This window comes from Psammomys obesus, unplaced genomic scaffold (assembly GCF_907164565.1).
Source record: "Psammomys obesus unplaced genomic scaffold, mPsaObe1.curated_primary_1811, whole genome shotgun sequence".
Lineage (NCBI taxonomy): Eukaryota > Metazoa > Chordata > Mammalia > Rodentia > Muridae > Psammomys > Psammomys obesus.
The window spans coordinates 12,743,525-12,758,808 of NW_026595981.1; the positions used below are offsets into that span (position 1 = coordinate 12,743,525).

The 15,284-nt window shown below is 51.6% G+C and overlaps 1 protein-coding gene across 1 annotated transcript in view; it reads left to right on the plus strand.

Moving 5' to 3' along the window:
• The first annotated feature begins 3,846 nt into the window (after nucleotides 1-3,846).
• The window catches only part of Cuedc1 (CUE domain containing 1), an 84,053-nt gene continuing 72,615 nt past the window's right edge, over nucleotides 3,847-15,284 (plus strand). Inside the window, exon 1 of the mRNA XM_055620298.1 lies at nucleotides 3,847-3,896. The gene's annotated coding sequence lies outside the window, so the exon portion shown is untranslated. The remainder of the gene's footprint in view (nucleotides 3,897-15,284) is intronic.

The window sequence follows — 15,284 nt, forward strand, 5'->3', positions numbered from 1 at the left end:
TACTTTAAGGGCTCTAATGAGCAACATATCATGGCAGAGCAAAACCACTCATCCCCTGGATGAGGAGTGAGAGAGAAGAGGAAGGGGGCTAGGTACCACCATCCCCTTTGAGGTCATGGGAGGAGTATTCATAGTGCTCCACCATCTAAGCTCTGTCACCTCCTAAACATGCTAATGCTAGGGACCAGACCAAGGTTTTCATAACTGCAGCAGAATTTAAACTTCACCCTCCAAGGAATGAGGAGTCACTCACCATATCCAACAGGGAGCTTCACCAAGTCTATGCTTCAGAACAGCAGCTGCTAGCTCTGGGGAGCATGGTCAGCCGGCAGGGCTCAGGTAGCAGAGAACTGAGCTGGAGCAGGGCGTGGAAATTCCAAATAAGTTCAGAAATTCCAAATAGGTTCAGCTGGGCGCTGTAGCACAGGCCTTAATCTCAGCACTCAGAGAGGCAAAGGCAGGTAGCTCTCTGTGAGTTTGAGGCTAGCCTGCTCTAAAGCATGTATAGGACAGCTAAGGCTACAGAGAAAAAAAACCTTGCCTCCAAAAAAACAAAAAACCAAAACAAATCAAACCAAAAAAAGCCCTGAGGTTAGTGTGGTGTTTGTCTTTATCCAGGACAGAAACTTTGGCAAAGGCAAAGTGGCCATGGCCCAGCATGGCCCGGCATATCCAATGGCAGCTGTGCTTTCCAGACTCGAGGAGAGGGGCAGGGGTAGGCACATCAAATTAGCTCTTAGTCAGGGTCACTATGGCTGTGATGGAACACCTTGGTGAGGGAGGGGTCGATTTGGCTTAGAACCCAGGACCACCAGCCCATGAATGGCCTACCCACTGTGGGCTGGGCCCTCCTACACCAATCACCAGTTTAGAAAATGCTCTCCTATCGGCCTGCTTGCATCCAGACATTTTACATGGAGACATTTTTCTCAACTGAGGCTCCTTCCTCTTCAATAACACCAGTTTTTATCAAGTTGACGTAAAACTAGCCAGCACAGCCCAGTATACCAGAGAGTAGGGGCAGGAATGTATTTATAAAAATACTAGGAGTTATTAGCATGTAGCAAGCCAAGCGCTGTTCTGTGTACTTCAGAATGTGTGGACTGATGGCATTCTCGCCAGAGTCCTTTGGAGTAATTGAGTGGGGGGCAGGAGAGATGGCTCAGTAGTCGAGAGTGCCGGCTGTTCTTCCAGAGGGCCAGGGTTTGATTCCCAGCACCCCCCCCCCCCCCCCGTATGGTGGCCCACAATCACTTGTAAATCCAGTTTCAATGATGCCCTCTTCAGGCGCACGTGCGGTGCACAGACAAACATGCAGGCACGTGAGCGCATCCTAGGAAGCAGAGCTTACTGGAAAAGCAAGAAGGAACTGGGTGCTGGAGAAGGCTGCTGAAGAAAAGCGGGGCGTAGTGGGAAAGCCTTGTGAAACAGGGAATCTCTTTGGTGGGAGGGATTTCAAAGAAGTCTTAACAGCATCTGGGGTTGCATAAGAGCCAAGAAGCGGGGTGAGAAGGAGGTTCATGGGTTCAGACAACCAGGTGCCTGCCAGGGCCTCCCACTGAGCGTAGCTCCTGGGATGACTGGGGAAGGAGGCCAGACCACAGGAAACCAAAGGTAGAACAAGACTGGGAGAAGTAGGAGAGGTGTGTCTCTGTTCTAAAGGAAGTTTCTTATGAATGGGAAGACATCAATAGGGCAATGACTCTCCGGCAGGCCAGGATGAGGACAGGATTTGTTTAAAAGGGGCATCTTGAAGTGTTGGTAGGTTTGAAGCAGAGCGGAGGGTGGAAAGAAAGAGCTAGTAGAGTCTTCTGAAGCAGGCAGGAGGTTTGGCTTGCAAAAGGGGTCTCCAGAGCGGAGCACAGTGGCCTGCGCCAGGCAGCAGCTGTGGGAAGGAAGTAGGGGAAAGGGAAGGGAGAATGAACTACGCCTGGAAACCAACAGAATGCCCACAAAAAAGAGGGCAGGAACTGAGCTGGTCAACCTTCGTGCCAGAGGCGGCATTAGGATGAGGGGGGAATGGTTTTGAGCATGCTGTTAGTCTCCATGAGGTGTCCCAGGGACCTGCTGCTGGAGACCTGAGGCAGGCAGCAGTTAGGGGGGGTTGGGTTGCAGGAGAGAGACCTGGCCTGAGCCTCTGGGTTGCTCAGAGGCTGTGGAGGCAGTGGATGAGGTGGGCCTGGGGTGTGGGAAGCAGGAAGGCAGGCTGAGAGAAAGCTATCAGGATCACCCGTAGAGGAGGAGGACCCTGCTAAAGCCCACAGACAGGGAGCTTCAAGAGCTGCCCACCACAGCGACTGCCTCTGCTAATGACTTTAATGAAAATACGCTTAAACATTTTATGAGCCATCCGGAGGCATTGTACAAACAGGGAAATCTCCAGATTGGCAGCTCCCCTCCCCCCAGCCCTGAAATGTCAACGTGACTGGGACAAATTAGAGAAAGATTCTTCCAGTAAGCAGAAAAGTGACAGGTGAAAAGTTAACACCATCATCTAGACCCTGCCGGCCAAAGGGGATAAATCTTGAGTCCTCGGCGACAACCCAGAGTCAGCAGAAGCACCGAAGCACTCCAGAATCTTTAACCTGGGGCTAGGAACCAGCTCCTGTCAGTTTGGGGGGGAGTGGTGTCCCCTAAAATCGGGTGAAGGAGCGTGGGCAGAGGGGAACAAGAGGTCGTCGTCGTCAGAGGTGTGGTTTCTCTGGGGCATCCTCAGATTCCACCTTGCTGAAGAAATTACCCTTGACATGCAAATGATGGAAACACATTCTGGTCTGGAGCCTCGGTTTGTGGGTTTTTTTTTTTTTTTACCATCAGATGTTTCTGCCGAGAGAGCCGGCTCAGCAAAGCTTGCTCACTGCAAGCCTCCGGAGGAGGAAGGGGGCTGTTTCCAGGGCTCCACACACTGGCTCGTCCAGATGTTGCTGATTTGACCTTCATCCTCTCTAGATCCCCTCAGGTAGCTCCCCTTCAAAGCAGGGCTTGGTCGTCCTCCCCTCTGTCCTCCCCCACCTCCAGATTAGTGCAAGAAACCAAACCACGTGGAAAGCAGCCAAAGTTGATCGACCGTTTATTAAACACTTAGTGGAAACCCTAGTCCAGGCTCAGAAGCCTTGAAGTGATGGGGAATGCTGGGTGGTGATAAGATGATAGGTGGGTGGTAACTATTTTGATTTCCCGCCCCAACTCTTACTATCTCCTCTGGCCTAGATATTAGACCGTATTTCTTTGGCTGAGCCGTATCCCCACAGAACCACCACATCCCGCCCACACTCCTGATGTCCCAAGGCCCTCACTTAGGGCTCCTGGTATGTGTCTGCAACCTCTCAGGCCAGCCTTACGTTTAGGTCCCCCTCTTTCCCAAATCTACCGTGTCTCAGGTGTCTTTGCTCCAGCAAGCCCCAAGTCGGCAGAGCCCAGACACAACGCACCCGGCCATAAAGGGAAGGTCCCAGACTCCCCATTTAGCCTCCCGGTCTTCTTGAGGACCGGTCAGTGCGGCTGACACGGAAATGCCCAGAGGAGACTGTCCTAAGGTTCCCCCCAGATGCCCCTTTGCCTCTATCCCTCGCAAGCGCATTGCCTCCCGGCCCCTAAGCCAGCTTCCCGACCTGGGGAGAGGGCCTGGGGTCGCCGCAGCCTGGGCCCCGCCGCGCGCGCAGCCCCGCTCCTCCCCGCGCGGCCCCACTTGTGGCCCCGCCGGCAGCCGCGCAGGGACAGCTGCATTTCTCGCCGCCCGCCGCTAGGAAGCCGGCCTCGCCTCGCTTTCTCCGCCTCCCGGCGCCTAGCCGCGCCGCCGCGCCGCCGAGCCGGGCCCGCCGCCGCCGCCGAACCGCGCCCCTCCCCCGCCGCCCAGCCCCAGCGGCCCGCGGGAGCGGACGCGCGCGCGGTGCTCGGTAAGACCCCGATTCGCTCTCGCCGCCCCTGCCGCCGGCTCGTGGGCGCCTCGCTCCACCCCGGCCCGGCGGCCCCACCTTCCCCGGGAGCATCGCCGAGGCGCGGCCGCGAGGGCCGGGCCGTTGCGAGTTTGAGTCCTCGCGCGGTGGCCCACCGCTCCCCGGGAGCCCGCGCCTCCGCGGCAGTTCCCGGGCCGCCCCTCCCTCCTCCCTCCGTTGGCTGCCCGCCTCGTCCCCGGCCGTGGGCGCAGGGGGCGTGCGGCACCCCGGGACCGCGATCCGAGCAGGGGTCGCCGGCCGGCGCCGCGGGGAAGGAACGCGGGGCCTGGGGAGCCTGCTCCTTCCCGGGGCTCCGCTGCCCGGTTCCCCGCTTTGTGTGGACACCCTCCCGGCTTCGCCCCGGCCTGGGGGCGTAGGCTGAATGGCGATGGCGAGGCGGGGGCCCGGGCTGGGAGCTGAACTCCTTTTAGGGGGAGGGGAGGCTCGTTTCCTGCTCCCGCCGTGGACACCGGTCGGCTCAGCCCTTTTCTGGTCCCACCCGGTCCCCTGGGAGCTGCATCTCTCCGCGACCCGGCTGGGGAAAGTTCAGAAAGCGCTGTCCCCGCCCCTGCTCCCCCGCCCATCGGACTCCAAGTGCCTAGGGCGCTGAGCTCCAGGGGGCCGGGGCTGGCCTTTTTGCTTTCGGTGCTCTCGGTTTTCTCGCTGAGTGATTGGTTGTCCTGCACCCCAGCACGGGCATGTCCATTTTTCTCACCTTTAATAAAAAGTTTTAGCGCCAAGAAATTTATACTGCTACTAAATCCCAGGGGAGGGTGTTTTAAGGAAGAGAGATTTTTTTTTTTTAAAGATTTCCCTTATTTGTTTATTTACTTATTGTATGAATAGAGGCCGAGGGGATTATGGAGAATATAGTGAGGAGACACCCTAGAGGTGATATTGGATAGAAAACCACGTGTCTTGTTCTCCACCTGTTCCCTGGACAGCCTGAAACCCGGGAAATACACCTTTAACTCTTGCAACACCCGAGAGCCACCTGGCTCAGGAGAGAGGGTTCTGGGAGGTGTCTGGGGCTTCCCACCCCTGTTCTTTACAGGCTGATGGAGTTAGCCAGGTTGTCTGAAGGAGGTGCGGGATACTGGGACTCTCCTTCCCGATAGCATCTCATTGGGAAGTTTGTTGTGGCCCCGGCTGGATCAGCTGTGAAGTGGGGCCTGGGGCCGTCCATCGGAAAGGAGAGTGGCATCTTTGTGCCGCCCGATTGGGTCACAGGAGGTTTCGTCCTGTAGGGTGGGATTGGAAATCGCCTGTCCACTCTCTGCTGCTGGATGGAGCAGGAGACAAGGAAACAGCTGGGCACAGTCTTGGAGAGACCCTGACCGGTTAGGATAGCTCAGTGGAGGTGACAGAGAGGGAAGACACGGTCTGAGGGCTTCTTGGGTTCTAGGGAAAGCTATAACCTAACCATGCTTCCCAAACATGCACAGGTGCTGGATCATTCATAGGGGTAATATTCTTCCCTTGGAACAAGGGTTCTAATGAAGAGCCCTGTGCTAGGGTTTGTAATCTAGTTCAGGCCCTTTGGAGCAGGTTCCTCCCTGTGGCTACTTAGTAGCTACTCCCAGGAGGCCCAAAGCAGAAATCTTGTGAGGTCGTTTCTCATGCCACTTTGAACTTGTGGCCATGGAGACCCGGAAGCTCTGGCCCGGCTCCCAGCTCCCTCCTGTTAGCTAGAGGACAGGGGCAATTGAGGTGGCCCTTCTCCCAGGACAGAGTTTGCTGTCCTGGGCACTGAGTTTTGGGGCCACAGGGCTATTGAATTAGAAACAAAGGGACAAGTGTGGGGTGGGTATAGGAGACAAGCCTTTTAGGAGCCGCTGTTTGCTTTAAGGACACGAGGTTGAGGGACCTAATGGAGAGTACTCTTGAGTGTGGAGGAGCCTTCTGGGGAAGCCTTGGAGCAGATTTTCCCAGGAAAACAAGTGTTTGCAGACCCATATCTTGAGACTTTAGAACATAAGTGGAGGCCAGACGGGCCATTGGGGTTCATCCCTTGCGCAGTCCCAAGGAGGGCCGCTCTGCTTTCCTTCCCCATAATGCCCTGGCTGCTGGGCTGTTGGGCTGCTGTGCAGGTGTGTCTGTTCAGGACACACCAGCAGCTATACCTGCTCGGGATCTGGGCCAGCCCAGGGGTCTTCCTTGGCAGACTTCATCTGCCTCAGTACCGAGAAGCCTTTCTTGGGCTCACACCACTTCTGGTGGACCAGAGCAACTGAATGTCCTCTTACTGATGCTGCTAACATGGCCTGGAAGGCCAGTCACGAACAATAAACGCAGTAACAATCCACGGAAATGGAACTCTCATCTCAAAAAATACGACAGTGCCATTCTTTTTTTGTTGTCGTTGTGGCAGCAAGGGTCTTCAAAGAGTTCTCAGTGTGGCGAGGCGTCCGACTCTGAGGATCTAAGTCCAGTGAGTGGGGAGTTTTCCTCAGTGAAGGATGCAACGCCACTTGGCATCCGTTTTCCCTTCAGAGTTCCCTAAAGTCATTCTGCTGATACTGAGCAGCAGGGTTGAGACTTTCCTAGAGCCTAGGGCTCACCTCTGACCACACCAGATGAGCTGGGGGAGGGGTGCCTGGGGTCTGCTGGCTCCTGACCTTACGACAAGGAACAGGTGGGTCTGGAGACCCAAAACGACTGTGGTCTAGCAGTCCCTGATGTGGGAGTTGGAAGACGTTTTGGTGGCCTGCAAGGCTCGTGTGGCCGGGATTTATCTCTCTGCTGAAGCCCTGTGCTAGGTATTGGTGGGTGGACTCAAGATGGTACTTGCACTGGCTGCTCTGCTGTCTGGTCCCCTCTGCTCCCAGCCACCCAGAAATAACCTCTAATGTGCCAGAGCAATGTGATAAGGTCCTTCCTAAGAAATCAGCTAAAGTCCTCATCTTCAAAAGAAGCCACAGGACTGGGCTATAGCTTGGTTGGTAGAGGGCTAGAGTACTTGCCTAGCATGCACAAAGCCCAAGGTTCAGTTAGTCCCCAGCACTGTATAAACTGGGCGTGGTGACATAAGTCACCCAAGCCCTGGGGAGGTGGAGGCAAAGGGATCAGAAGTTTAAGGTCATCATCCTTGGCTACATAGAGAGTCTGAGACCAGCCTGGGCTATGTATGTTAGGCCCTGTCTCAAAAAAAAAAAAAAATTAAAAAAGATTATTCATAAACATAGCTAGGCGATGGTGGTGCATCTTTAATCCCAGAACACAGGAGGCAGAGGCAGGAGGATCTCAGAATTTGAGGCCAGCCTGGTCTACAGAGCGAGTTTCCAGGACAGCCAGGAAACCCTGTCTTTAAAAACCAAACCATCTGGAGCGATGGCTCAGAGGTTAAGAGCAGGCTGCTCTTCCAGGGGTCCTGAGTTCAATTCCCAGCAACCACATGGTGGCTCACAACCATTTGTAATGAAATCTGATGCCCTCTTCTGCCATGCAGGCAGAATACTGTATGCATAATGAATTAATAAGTAAATCTTAGAAAGTATTATAAAAAATAAAATAAAAATAAATAAAAACCAAACCAAACCAAATGAAACAAAACCAAAAACCAAAACAAAACATTTCTACCAAGAAATCTTCATGCTTTGGCTTGGTTTTGTGGTACTGGACATCAAATTGAGGGCTTTGCCCATGCTGACCAAGCACGTGCCCTACCATCGAGCTCCACCCCAACACCATAGCTTGCAGGACCCCCCAGCGCTTTCTCTGAAGCTTTCGGAGCACCTCCCGGTCTCGTTCTTAGAAGGCGTCAGAGGAGGTCCCACATGTGCGCCAGGCAGAATGATCGCTCCTTCGATGGAAGCTCTTGCTGTTATTTCTGCATGTGGGCTGTAGAGCTCTGAGGCTTCTTACTGAGGAAAGACTCTTTGGCCAAAACAGTGGAGGCCGGGACAGATGTGTTGTGGGGATGGGACAGCAGTGGAGGGGCAGGGTTGCTGAGACGTGAGGGTGACATGAGGAAGGGTAGCAACGACTGGTGGTTGAGTGGCTTTTCTTTTAATGCTAGTGTTGGTCCAGAGGGATAAGGCACCTGGGAGGGTGTGCCACGGGTAAGCAGTCAGGAGTGGAGTGGAGTGGAAGTCGGTGGGAAAGGGCTTCCTGTGAAGGAAGAAGCATGGGGGCTGGGGATATGGTGGAGTGGATCAAGCTCTTGTTTTTACACACACACATACACATGCTCACATGCACACAGGTGAGTAAAAACAGAATCTCCCTCCACCAATTGCCTTGTTTGTTTGTTTCTTTGTTTGTGACAGGGTCTTACTCTGTAGCCTCGGCTGGCCTGGGACTTGGTGTGTAGATCAAGCTACCCTCAGACTCAGAGATCTACCTGCTTCAGCTTTATGGGGTGTGTTCTTTTTTTAAATGTTAAAGATGCATTTGTTTTATGTGTGTGAGTGTTTAGCTGTCTGTGTATTTGTGTACCGCTGTGTTCCTGGAACTGGAAACAGAAATCAGATCCTCTGTAAGAGCAACAATTGCTCTTAACTGCTGAGCCATCCCTTCAGCACATATTCTTGGGCTGGAAAGATGGCTCAGGGGTTAGTGGTTCTAGTTTCCTCGTGAGACCCTGTGAGACGATATTCATTTTCTTTCCAGGTAAGGAAACAGAGACCTCAGCGGTAGAGGCCATGTATCACAACTAGAACTAGTTGTGGCAGAACTAGAAGTGGGCTGAGGGGGCTTGGCTGTAGGCTCACACCCTTGGAGATATCCCCATTGGTTCCCTGTTGAGCTGGGGTGGGTGGCGGTAAAGGGGCTGTGCCGCACTCAAGGCCTGCCAATGCAGCGGCCAGCGTCCCTGGAACAGATCTGGTAGACTCTGCTTAACGCATTCTACTAAGAGCTGCTGGCCAGACAAGTCAGCTGAGGCCTGACCTAGGGCACAAGGTTCACCAAGGCGGCCCTGCCCTTAAGAGGCCTACCATCTATTCACCCTGGCAAGGGCTGAGACAAGATGAAACACCGGGGCCAGGCGTGTAGCTCAGGGGTAGAATGCTTGTATGAAGCCCTGGGGGCCCACGCCCAGCACCACCAAAAAATGAAACGAGATGAAACACTGAAGAAAGGAATACTTGGGGGTCAGAAGAGCTACTTGAGCAGACAAGGCTTGTTGGGGGAGGGGATTTTTGAGTGGAGTGGGGATAATGGTGGCAGCTGTCTTCTAGGCACTTGATCTGGCCCCAGCAGATGGCATGGCCCTGTTCTGTGATGTCAGTACAACCCTGAGGCGGCCTGTGGGCACGTGAAAAGGGTTAGGGTTTTTGGATCCTGTAACATCTTTGCTGGGTGAAGTGTGGCCAGCTTCCTAGATGCACTACAGTTTTTTGTTTTATTTCTTGGGGTTTTTTTGTTTGTTGTTTGTTTGTTTTGGTTGTTATTTTTGAGACAGTGTCCCAATCTAGCCCAGGCTGACCTGAAACCTTCTATATTGGCCCAGACTGGCCTTAGAGCCATACCTCAGCCTCCCAAGTGCTGGGATTATAGGCATGAGCCAGCTTGCCAAGCTAGATAGTTTGTTTGTTTGTTTGTTTGTTTGTTTGTTTTAGTTGTTGTTTTTGTTTGAGATGAAGTCTCACTTTGTAGACCAAGCTGTCCTGGAACTCACTCTGTAGCCTAGGTTAGGCCTCAAACTCATAGTAATCCTTCTGCCTCTGCTTCTTCCTGTTCTAAAGTATTGGGATTATGTGCATAAACCACCACGCCTGGCTGCTTTTTTTTTTTTTTTAATTATTTTTATTTATGGGTGTTTTGCCTGCATGTATGTTGGTGCCCACATTCATGCCCCCTGCCCGCAGGTGACAAAGAGGGCCTTATATTCCTTGGAACTGCAATGCAGATGGTTGTTAGCCACCCCTTGGGTGCTGGGAATCAAGCTGGATGAGTAGCCAGTGCTCTTAACTGCCATCTCTCCAGCCTGGTCTTTGTGGTTTTCAACAGTTAACCAATGGTCGCTTCTCATAACGCCTTCAGCGAACACATGAAGAGACAGACACGTCTTATAAGCTTTGGATGCTAAGAATGCAGCCTTTTGCTAGACAGGGGACCAGAGGTGAATGACTGTAAATTTCAGAGGGAGGTCTCAAAGAACATACAGGGAGGATGGATACTCCAGATAATGAGCAAGAACAGTGGCTCACTGGAACGGAGGGGGGATACCCCGCCCCCTCCCCCACCTCTGAGGAGCTTTGGAAATAACAAGATTAATTTGTCTATGTGGTTTAAGAAGTTCATCTGCAGACAGGATGGTGAAGCGGAGGTCCCTAGAGGTCCATGCCTGCTCAGCGATAGAGGGATGAAAGGTGGAATTTTTTGAGGTAGAAGGTTGCTCAAAGCTGGCTTAACCCCTCCTCACACTGTGGAGTCGTTGAAGAATGCTGGGTGACAGAGGGTAGCCTAACTATGAATTTAGAGCCAAGCTGTAAATCCTACCTGCTCAGCAGCCCTGCCTGGGTCCTTGCCACAGGGATGTTCTCTGGGAGTGACCCGCAGCCCCATAGGATGGAGTCCAAGCAAGCCAGAAGTAACCGGCTGCGGAAAACATCAGCTCTGTTCAGAAGACAATTGCCCTTGGAGTTCCTGGGTTATGGACTTCACTTTCTAGTCAGTGAACTGGTGAACTCCTGAGTGAACTCCGGGCAGAGACAGGGAGCCTCAGTTAACACTGTACACTGAGTGAGCAAACAGTACATAATCCAAGTTAGTTCTCTTTGACTGCTTACTTGCTGGGCCTGTGCTATAATCCTTGTGTGATCCCACCCACTCACAGAAAAGGATCATGATGGGCTGAGGGCCAAGGGCAAGGTTAACAAAATACATCTGAAGAGTCTTCTCAAAATACATAATTCTTCCAAAGATCATCAAAGGCCAACATGTGCATTTATTATGGCTTTTTCCTGCCCGCCCCCTCCCCACCCCGAACATAAAAGGCTTCAACATTTCGGGGGGAAAAATGTATTAGGACAATCTCAGTGCATTTAATAAGATGGCTGCAGAAGTCTCAGAAGAAAACAGGCTTGCTCTCAAAGGGGACTCAATTAAGAATAAATCAGAGAGCTGGGCATGGTGGTGCACTCGGGAGGCAGAGCCAGGCAGATGGATCTCTGTGAGTCTGAGGCTAGCCTGGTCTACACAGTGAGTTCCAGGACAGCCACAGATTAACAACTCAGGCAGGCATGGTGGTCCATTGCCTATAATCCCAGCACTCAGAAAAATCTCCAGTTCAAGGACAGCCTGAGTATATAGTGAGATGGTATCTTAAAAGAGAAAATGGGGCCGAGGGTGTGGTTCAGTTGTTACAAGGGCTCACTGCTTTTGCATCTGTGTTGAGCAGCTTGCAACCACCCATAACTACAACTCCAGAGGGTCTGATGCCTCTGGCCTCGGTGGGTATCTGCATTCATGTGTAAATACACATGCACACATTTGCACAAACACACACACACACACACACACACACACACACACACACACACCCTAAGTAATTTTTAAAAGCAGGGCTGGAGAGATGGCTCAGCAGTTAAGAGCTTTGCTTTTCCCAAAGCTGGATTTGGAGCTTTGCTCAGGAGAAGATGCTTTGTGGTTGTGTGGGGTGACCAGGCTCCGGAAATGATTTCACTTGGTTCAGGTCTGAGATTGGTTTCAGTTCCAGGCTGTCCTAGGAGCTGGGTGTTGTAAGAGTCAGGAAGGGCCCTGCTGGGAGGGAGCTTCGCTGTTTGTGTATATACAGAAGTGACAAGGCAGGTGGATGGGGGTTTCCTGGGCTGAGCAGGGAGAAGGGGGGAGAGCGCAGCCATTGAGTGACCGGAGCCTGGGCTGGTGTGGGACAGTTGGTGTGGGGGTTAGGGGAACATGTGAAGATATACGTGCTCCTGAGCTCCATGACACATTATAAGACAAGAAAGCCACAGGCTTAGGCCATAGGGAGATCTTACCCAGAAATCACCTGGGTGAGGAAGCTTTCCCACAAGCAGGCGGAGAAGGCGAACTAAGCGTGCGACAAGTTCAAATGCACCTTGCGCTGGCATCCTTCAGACTAGCGCTGTGTGTCTGCAGGGATGGTTCAGCAGCTAAGAGTGATCTCTGCTCTTTCAGTGAGCCCATTCCCAACACCTACGTCGGGTGGCTCACAACCACCTGTAGCTGTAGTTCCAGGGGAATCCGACTCACTCCTCTGGACCCGGAGGGCACATATGTGGCATGCGACCACACACCCACTCCTCTCTCTCTCTCTCTCTCTCTCTCTCTCTCTCTCTCTCTGTCTCTCTCACGTACACACCCTTTTTTAGATTTTTATTTTATGTTTGAGTGTTTTCCTCTCTGTGTCTGTGGGCACCACATGTTCCTAGCAGCCTTGAAAGGTCATGAGAGGACATCGGATTCCCCCCAAGCTGCAGTTATGGTCAGTTGTGAGCCACCATGAGCTGTGTAGGTGCTTGAAACCAAACCTAGGCCTTCGGCAAGAGCAGCTAGTGCTCTTCAATTGCGGAGCCACCTCTCCAGCCCCCGTGCATGCTTTCTATAAAAATAGTTTTTAAAGATTTATTGTATTTGTATGTGATGGATGGGCACAGGTGTCCTTGGAGGAGGAAAGAGGTTGAATCCCCTGGAGATGGCGTAATAGCTGGTTATGAGCTTCCATGTGGGTCCTAACCCTAGCGGCACATACCTGTAATCCAACTCTCAGGAGGTTGATTAGCTTGATGCCACTCTGGGCTGTACGGTGTGCTCCTGTCATGAACATACATAGTTAGCTCTGATTATCTTGCATTTGACTCTTTTTTTTTTTTTAAAGAAAGGCAAACACAAATTGAAGACCTAATCATTGCAGACTTGCAGACCTTTGCATGCTGGCAATCCTCTGAGACCTCAAGCTGTCAATTTTCCCAAGACAGTTTGGGGCCAGCCTGGTGGTTTCACATTACCCTAGGAGGTTTTCCTCCTGACTGGTTCTGGGTGAGGCATACACAGATGTTTTTGTGCATCTTAGTAAGTTACAACATCCTGCATTTGATCTTTCTTTCTTTCTTTCTCTTTTTTCCTTCTCTCTCTTTCTTCCCCTTCCTTCCTTCCTTCTTCCTTCCTTCCTTCCTTTCTTCCTTCCTTCTTCCTTCCTTCCTTTCTTTCTTCCTTCCTCCCCCAACCCCTGCTCCCTCTCCCCGAGAGACAGGCTTTCTCTGTGTAGCCTTGGCTGTCAGGCTGGCCTCAAACTGCCAGAGTTCTTCCTGCTTCTGCCTTCCTGAGTGCTTGGGATCACAGGCAAACTCCACCACCACTAACGAAAATGACCTCTGCCCAGCAACCATTAATGCCCAGAGCCCCACAGCTTGTGCTGAGCCAGCTCAGTCTTGAAGTACTAGAAACGTGATGACAGAGCACATACTTCTGTTAAGTGTTTACAGTGGAGCTGGACGGTACGGCTCAAACCCTTTGCTAGATATGGTGGGCCCTGGACCATGAGGACGCGCTTGCGTTTAGATCGCTTCTTTCCACACACAACACTGACTGGCATTTAGCAGTTTCACCGGATTCCTTGCCTCTGTTCGGAAGTTTGGGGTGTGCATAGGTGGCTTCGTTGAATTCTTCTCGAACGGGGAGCATCCATAAGTGGAGGCAGGAGGGCAGCCCTTTGAGCAGCAGGGAAATGCCCCTGGTAGCTTGCTTGCTCCGCCCCCAGAGTGAAGACAGTGCAGAAGTTTTTCTTTTTTAGGAATATGTGGGTTTGGCAGACGAACATTCGTGTGAGACCATGCCGACACAAACGCGTCCCAAGTGATTTGCGCTGACCTTTTACAGAACTGCTGACAGCCCAGGAGCCTCCCAACGGGGTCTGAGACACTGTAGAAGCTGGTATGGGCCCCAGCCTTGAGTCACCTTTGGTTGGTGGCACCCTTTCCCTAAGGAGGCTCCAGAGTGTTTTTCCTGGAATATGAAAAAGAAAAGAAATTAATTTTGTTTGGCAAGCCCCGCGTCACTCCCTTGAGACACTCACTGCCTTTCTGGGCCTACTGAGTGGAAACTGGATTTTGATGCCGATCCATGAGCCCTCTCAGATTTCCCTGACAGGAAGAAGGAGCATGTTAAAGATATTTCTGAGTGTGTGAATTAGAGTCCACAACTAGAACTCCTGTCATAGCTCCGCTGTGTAAGGGCAGTACCATCCTCAGCATTCAATTTTTAATGTCCCTTTCCCTTCTTCCTGTCTTTTTTTTTTTTTTTTTTTTTTTTTTTTTGAGACAGTGTCTTGCCAGGCCTGATGAAACACAACTTTAATCCCAGCACTGGAGAGGCAGAGGCAAGTGGATCTCAGTGAGCTTGAAGCCAGCGTAATCTGCTCAGTGAGCTCCAGGCCAGCAAGGGGTACATAGTGAGACCCTGTCTCAAAAAACAAACAAACAAACCAAAAACAAAACAAAACTCAAAAAACAAAGAACTCCCAGAGATCTGCTTGCTTCTACCTTTGGAGTGCTGGGACTAAGGATATGTGCTACCACTCCTGGAAGAAAAGGCCTTTTGGTGTAGTCCTGTTCAAACTGGAACTTGTTATGTAGACCAGGTTGGTCTTGAATGTGTGATCCTCCTCTTCTCTGCCACCAGACTGCTGGGATTTAGGACTGAGCCACCCTCCCCAGCACCATGTATACCTGGGCTTCCCCCATGATAGTGCCCTATTACTAAACCTTTGTTCCCAGCCTTCCTTGTTGAATACACCTCTCAAATAGTAGCACGGTTAACAGTCCCTGTCACACATGACTGCTGTGATGGTCCAGGGACCAGCCACACTTATTATATGCTTACTGGATGCCAGGAAGCTTTCTTAGCTTGTAGGAATTTTACTGTATTTATCAATGTTTATTTACTATTATTTTCTAGAGGAGATAATGTTGCTATTATTTATTATTATGAAAGATTTATGTATTTATTTAGAGTGTGTGTGTGTGTGTGTGTGTGTGGTGTGCATGCCCACATGCATGCACCATGGCATGAATGTGGAGGTCAGAGGGCAATTTTTCAGGAGTTGGTTTTCTCCTTTGACCTTGGTTTTTTGTTCTGGTTGTTGTTGTCATTGTTTTAATACTTATTTATGTATGTGTTTTATGTGTATGAGTACTCCGTCTGCATGTACACCTGCATGTCAGAAGAGGGCATCAGATCCCACTACAGATGGTTGTAAGCCACCATGTGGTTGCTGGGAATTGAACTCAGGACCTCAGGAACAGCAGCCAGTGCTCTTAACCGCTGAGCCATCTCTCCAGCCCTGTTGTTTTGTTTTGAGGTGGGACTTCCTGTTTCTGCCAATGTACCCCGTCTCTTATTCAGAATGTAGGACTACTGAGA